General features: G+C 43.8%; 1 long non-coding RNA gene across 1 annotated transcript; it reads left to right on the top strand.

Annotated features, from left to right (window-relative positions):
* Positions 1–4,994: 4,994 nt before the first annotated feature.
* Positions 4,995–6,713, top strand: LOC147209881 (uncharacterized). The gene is made up of 3 exons (XR_015097652.1): positions 4,995–5,185; positions 5,269–5,400; positions 6,431–6,713. It is a non-coding gene; the product is annotated as an uncharacterized LOC147209881 (long non-coding RNA).
* The last annotated feature ends 909 nt before the right edge of the window (positions 6,714–7,622 follow it).

The raw sequence follows: 7,622 nt of genomic DNA, 5'->3' as shown, positions 1-7,622 counted from the left end.
GTAGAAGAAAATGGGAGGAATAACAATGACATTTTTCGCACACGTGAGATAAGCGCAGGCGTTTTCTTTTTCTTTTCAGCCATATATTTTGTGATCTTGTGTGTCATACCAAGAAAAGCAGAACCGAGTACTTTGATTCACGTTTTAGAATCAAGCAAATGGTATTTCTATAGAATAGCGTGACAAAAGGCCACCTTGTCCCGTCCGCGCATAAATCGTAGTTTTTTTGTCGTCGTCGTTTTTTTTGTTGTACACAATCGAACTACGCGCATTCTCCCATCCAGATTTTTGACACAACTGCCGAGTCTGCCACGCACGACGCACGTGACTACAGCCATCGGAGGCGTAACGCAGTGAAATCATGGAGCGTGACCTTTTCCCGACAATAGTGATTGTCTGAAATCCATTTGAAAAAGAGTGCGCGCTTTAAAGACGAACATACCTGCAAGAATATGAGCCGCGTTTCATTTTACTACGTATGAAATAATACGGGGCGGCACGGCGGAGAACCGGTCGGCACATCGGTCTCGCAGTGCGGAGGTGTGGGCTTCGATTGCAGGCCTCGGCGTTTGCGCGTTCTGCCTACGCCTGCGCGGCTCTTCTCCGGTTTCCTCCCCAAAAACATGCGCGGCGGGTTCGTCGCGTGCTTTAAATTGTCCGCGGGTGCGATTGTGAGCGCGAACGGTTGTTTGCCTACGCGGGCCCGGCAATGGGCCGGCAACCGATTCGGCCCGAAGAGCGCCGGGACGGGCTCCGACATGCCCGCGATCCTCGGGACGATAAGCGGAGTGTCGGTGATGAACTGAAATTGACGGGAGAACGCGCGCGGCCGAAAAGGTGCGCCGTAGCGTTCCTTTTTGGCCTTAAACACGCAGAATTTGTGTCCAGAATTCAGATTGTAGCACTGCCTATTAGTAACCCGCCCTATGCTGAAGCAGCAGTGACACCCTCAAATGAAAAACACCGAGTTCAGCTCGTTAGACGGCACGGTAACGTATATTTTTGAATTGAAATGTCTTTTAAAACCCGAGGACCCGCCTATAAACACCCTGCGCTGCGTGCGGCCGAGTAGATCGACGACCGGGACGATAGCGATCGAAGGGGCGAAGGAGAGTAGCTTGACGCTTGCCACGAGAAGAGTTGAGTTTTGTGAGGAGACGCGACTTGGAGATCGTCTTCTCTTCTCTTCTCATTTACCGTTTCCCCGCGTGGCCCCGCGGGACCTTGTATGATACAAATTTCAGTTGAAATATAATGCGATTGTCACATAACCGTCGACGCTCAGTGTTTATCACGTGTCACATCACAAAGTCCTTTACGTGGCCAATCAAATAGCTGAGAACGAGGTGACGCGCGAGTGAGCTCTCCCCAGCCTTTTGTGACCGTGCTCTAAATACTCGTCAGAAAGTCCCTTACGGCCTATTATTCATCAGCTGATGGACACGCACAAAAACGATTACAAAGTCACGGTCCCAAAAAGCAGAGGGGCTGCCCATATGACACTTCTTCGATGAACTTCAAAGACATGACTGAATTCATTTCTATCCAACGAAATGGTTTTCTTTCAACATCAAGCCGTTCTCCCGGTCTATGCGCTTGGGTTAGAGCAATGTAATGAAGCGTTTTATTCGTCGTTCGCGAGCATCGGATCCAACGTCGTTTGATTGGCTTCCATAAACTTCATTTGCTCGGGGGAATACCGTTCATTTATATCGGTGCCGTCTCTTAAAACTAACCTAGATAATATTCGGATCATTTAGAGCCAGAAATCAAAGACCCCCCCCCCCCCCCCCCCCCCGAGGTACAGGAAGAACATGCAAACTTCACAAAGAGAAGGCCAAATGCGCGGATTTGAATTTATGACCTCCACACTGGAAGGAAGATGCGCTAACCGATCGGTGACCATTCCACAAGCAACGTTGCCCGTGCAAACTGCACACCTCTCAAGCTTTCCACCACTGTTACTCATCCACGCGTGATGACGATGTCAGCGCAGAACGGTGAACGCATCCGTTTAAAGTGAAGTTGACATTGAACTTGATTTTCATCGCGTCCATTTCACAAATGATCAATTACGGATTACGAGTCAGAGCGATGTAAACGAGCAGCCGGGCACGGCGAAAGGAGTCGTGTTCTCTTCCGCGGCCAAAGTGAGTCTTGACTGATACATAGTGGGGCTGAGAATATATTTTCAAAATATCATCCATCCATCCTTTTCCAACCCCGGATATCCCGAAGGGGGTCGCGAGGAGGTTGCCGGGGCCTATTCCAGCTGACTGTAGGTAGAAGGCGGGCTCCGCCCCGAACGTTGCCACCGGCCAGTCGCAGGGCACATATCGAGACAAACGACCATTCGCACCCGCATCCGCGCCATCGCTGAACGGGGACCGATCCCACGCTGCCCGCACACAATTCAGGCGAGTGTAAAGCTACGCCATCGGCGACTTTAGAATATCAACTCCAGTCGAAACCGGCTACTGTTGGCAGAAATTGCAACTCTTAGTGTCATAACAACTTGATATAATCTCATCGGGTGAGTGAGAATGTGGCTGAACGCCACTGGTGTGAACTGTTGAGCAATCTTTAAATTTTGACAGCACGTTTGCATTTTGAGGATGACATCAGTCGCTTCCTTTTTCGCGGCGACTTTGTGAATCAAATAAAACGGGCCGGCGCCGGTCACGTTAGTAAGCGGTCGCACTTGAGACGACGAGGCGGGCCCGTTGAAGGAGAGAGAGCGAGATAGATAGCGAATTGGAGTACGGTATGATGAAGTGCGTGTTTGCTCTTGTCTTGCTGCCGCATTTCTGCTACGGCGCCGACGACGGCGTTAACTTTAACCTGCACACGGAGATGATAGAAAGACTGGGCAAACTCAACAAACTCTACAAAGGCAAACAACTCGAGATGACGTCCGTAAGTAAAAATGCGCTCGCCCTTTTTTTATTGATTTATTTTTTGCTGGCTTATCTTACAATGTCTGCAAAGGTGCGAGGACCATCGAGCGTGGGTATCACACTTTATTGCGTGTTATTACACGGGCCGACCGTACCGTGACCCGGAAGTCACGCCTCCATTAAACACTCGGTTCAAACGCGTATTCCCATAAATATTAGACATTGCACTCATCGCACATGGTCCGAGCGAATCCAATAGATGTATATTAATATTAATTCAAACAACCGAGTCACTTCATGGATGATTGCTGATATCTCATGTTTTCTTTCATCTACGTACATGTGAGTGTTTTAGCATTAAATACAGTAATGGCACGGTTAGCACGCTGGCCTCACAGTCAAGAGGTCCTGGGTTCGCATCTCCGCTCGGAACCTCCTAAGTGGAGTTTACAAAAACACGCATGTTGGATTCGTTGAAGACTATAAATTGTCCTGAGATGTGAATGATTGTTTGTCCGAATATGCCCCGTAATTGGCTGATGAGGAATGGGCGCCAAATCATCCTCAACCCTTTGGGGAACAAGCAAGCACTACAAATAATTGCAAGGGTTGTCACCAAGGTTCTAATCGTTTATGATTTTTCATAATGGTTTCTATTTTATTTTGATTTGTGTCGTTTTTTTTTAAATTTCAGTTCATTTTGATTCTTTTTTTAGAGTGAGGTATTTTAAATTCGTTTTTATTTTTTTGAAAATGATTTGTTTGAATTTAGCTTTTATTAGTTTTAGTTTTAGTTTTTTTTAATGTAAGCGGTATCAGTCGAGTACAAAAAAAATTGTAATGAAGTATTGTTTAATGAATCTTCCTTCTTCCGTAGCTTCCAAGTACAGCGATACCGAAATAAGTTTGTTTGTTTGTTTATTGAACATAAAACATGTATACAGTAATAATTTGACAGGAAATAAGGTCGATAAAAAAAGTAAAAAGAAAGAAATCAGTCTTCATTCAACACAGTTCTTACCTTCAAGGGAGTAGGAAGAAGTAAAAAACGTATCTAGTCCTACCCCGTTAAGTGTTTCTATCTAATAAATCATTTTTATATCAATCAGAAAAGAAAAAAGTCAGAAGAAAGAAGTCTCCATTGAGGCTCCTACTTTAGCCTTAAGTATACTTAATACTCAAAACAAGAACAAACATCAAGCAAAGAAGTGTATCTATCAAAGGTGTCAATCTGTGGAATAATCTCGAAACGGACCTGAAAATGAGTTCAAAAACAAATTCAAAAAAATAGTACAAACAACCTACATCAATCAGAGTTAAAATGATCAATTCTAAACATTAAATATAATGATAAATCAGAACTAAGTTGATAAATAGAGAAAGGTATATAAATATCCATTCTGAATACAAGAGAAAATTGACACAAGAGTGTCAGGGTGTGGAAGTATATAATCCCGATACAAAGCAAAAGTTGTAAAAATATCCCTGAACCTCGTCAGTGATATCACTTAACAAAGATGGAAACAAAGGACAATTATCGTGTAAAAGTTAAAACTAATTCTTAATTATTATTAATAAACTTAATTTTAGTCACAGTTATAAATGTAAATTGTAGTTTCGGTTTGTTTTCATTGTTCAAAGCATTTTCATTTCATTTGGTTAATGAGAGTGTCTTTTCAATTTTTGTTTTCGTTGTCGGTTTTCATAAAGGGGAAGTCAAGTCAAATTTTTCTTCCCAAAAACATGTTCTACACGGGCCCATTCGTTTTAAGGAATTAACGTTGATTAATATGGCACGTGTGGAACGTGAATTAAGCGGCAAAATCTACCCGTTTGCTGCCACTTGCCGTCATCGAAAAATGACATCGCGGTGCCTAAGGGTTCATTTTGCGAACGTCACATAAGCGAACCCAGAAAACAGGTGAGGCGTGATCGGTCATGACTTGAGTCCGTAGGCGCCGCGATGTCATTTTCAGTTGACAACAAGGGGTGGTACAAGGCAAAATGGCCACCCCCTCGAGATGGATAAAAAGGACTGGATTTTGCTGATGAATTCATATTCCACAAACACAATACTGACCGGAATGCCATGTTTCGACTAGAAGGGGTGTACAGAACATTATTTTGCAGAGAAAGACTTCGCTTGCCCTTTAAGGACAATAACCTCGGTTGCGACTCAGGACCAATGAGAGAATATGTACTGTACGTCTCGTTATGTATCTAATATCTTTCCATCCCTGTAGCCGGATGCGGTGCGGACGCCGTCCGGGGATATGCGCAATAATGCGGTGAGCTCTTTTTCATTTCTTTTTCACTTCCCGGTGAAACAAAAAAGCCTAACGACTAAGCCCACGGCATCTCTCCATTTCAGGACTCCTGCGTGAATGTTTTCATTCGAGAGCTGAGCCTTCTCCTCGGCAATGTGACGGTACAACAAGAGAACGAAAACATCCTCACGGAGCTCAAGGGAAATCTCCGGCGCATGAAGCCTCGTCTTCAACAGGTTTGTCAGCAGAAACAATGTCATCAAAGTGTGTGGGTAGCCCTTCTGGCACACGCCAGACACGTCTTACAAACATCTGCATTTTATTTATTTATTTTTTGCTGAAAAATATAGAAAACTTTGAATAATTGTTATAACATCACTCACATAATGTGGCTGTATGTTATGGCGGAACCATTTTGAAAAATCATTTCATTGTGATTTTTTGTCTCCTCAATATTGCAATTGGCATTTAATATGCGATTCTTTTGTCAAGGTCCTCTCCACATCTATTTTTTTTTAACCAATACAAGCGATACATTCATCTGTATTAATGATAAACAATATCATTTTACTATACATCAATGTTTTGGTCTAATAGGATAATATCATGCTAAAATAAAGGCAAATGCACCATGAATTGATATGAAAGACAGCGTGACTTTGTGTTTTATGAAACAACGGCAAATGTAAACATGTGGACTGCACATCTTAAGAACAGAACATATCTAGACACGAAGCAAACAAACGATTAAAGCCTACGATTTTTTGGGGTTCTTTTTTCAAGTTTACGAATTGAAACTTTACCATTTGAAAATTGCATTCTACTGCATTGCAATGTCGATTTGAATTTGATTCATTACTAGGCGCAAGCGGGTATGTCTGCGCCATAGCACCTGATATCTGGACCGGATTTTTACTTATCGAGACAAATAAACTAATTGCGATGGTCTACGATCATCACCGAACCCGAATTAGGCGAGCAGCTTTGGATTTACCGCGGAGCGTGTCCATCCGCTCATGGACGGAGCGCTGTCGGATTCAAACCCGTAGTGTCAGAGCTAGAAGGGAAAAGTCCACCGTGCTATCACTGAACACAATGTTGAATTCAAACCAAATAAAATGTTGCACTTTAGTGCTGTTACTGTGCGTTATCTCCACAGAGCCTTTCCTACTTTGAATACGTGCACAATGGGTTGTGTTTCGATAGACCGCTTGTGCATTACCTACGGGCAAGTACAGTAATATGAAACTTCCGTTCCTCTTTCAGACCGACCGTCAGTGCAAAATGGAACACAACATACGAAGCCTGACACCATTCAAACCCTACTCGGCTTTCCTGAAGAAACTGAATGGAAGGAAAAGATGAAGTGTTCTTTTGAACGCAATGCGGCTTCGATGTACTTAGCGAATATCTTTTTTGACAAAGGACACCAGGTGGAGAGCAGTCCAATGCGAAGACATACTATATTAACGTATCATGAATGTTGTTTTTTATTTATTTCTTTGATCATCTATTTATTTTTTTCTAGGAATTTCATACGAGGCAAAGCATATGGTTAGCATGCAAGAAAAAATATTTATCCATAGCTGTCTTTGAATAAAAAAATCATTTGGCATCGCTGAATGTTTGTAGTCGTATCCTCGTGAAAGGCAGAAAAGAGCGCGCATGGTGCAAAAACCTCCTTGTATCTATTTCGAGCCTCGAGAGCGCAGCCAGACCGGTAATGCGGACATAGCGCATGCTGACGTGCACACTGATCACACACCGCACGCACAGAGACACACGTCGCAGCGGCAAGAGAGGCAGGGAGGTGAGATTCCACTCCTGACCCCCCAGCCCAAAAAGCCGGTTTCAGTCTACGCCAAGTATGTACAACTTATGCATATTTTCCACCCTCACGGCATAACGAAGGCCTTTTCTTTCCCCCGGGAAAAATGTAACATACGTCGGCACATGAGAACGTGTGTGCACATTTCTAACGGGTCGTGTTGTGTGTGTGTGTTTTTTTGTTGTTGTTGAAAGAGTAGGAATGTAGTTTGTTTACACGATTTGCGTGCAAAACATCATCGATAGGCCGACAAAACCAAAAACCTGAACCCGAGCCATGGTTTAGCGACATTACCCGCGCAGCTAGGCAGGGGCGGCGCAAAGCCGAACGCAAGTGGAAAAATGACAAATTGCATGTCTCTTATCAAATTTGGAAAGACTGCTGGCGTAACTACCAGCTCACAGTAAAAGAGGCCAAAAGAGAATATCTGTCGGACCTTATTCAAGCTAACCGTCACAACCCACGCGCACTATTTAAAACGATAGATTCCGTACTCAAATCCCCTCTGCCTTACTTGCTCGGATTCTTCACCCGAGATGTGCAACAGATTCCTTCAGTTTTTCATTGATAAGGTCTCTACGGCGAGGACTCCGGTCTCAAATACCGCATCTGACCCCTCTGTCCATGTTC

The sequence above is a fragment of the Hippocampus guttulatus genome, chromosome 2, assembly GCF_054856545.1.
Source record: "Hippocampus guttulatus isolate MCC_2025c chromosome 2, RoL_Hgut_1.0, whole genome shotgun sequence".
Lineage (NCBI taxonomy): Eukaryota > Metazoa > Chordata > Actinopteri > Syngnathiformes > Syngnathidae > Hippocampus > Hippocampus guttulatus.
This window is presented reverse-complemented; position numbering and strand designations above follow the sequence as displayed.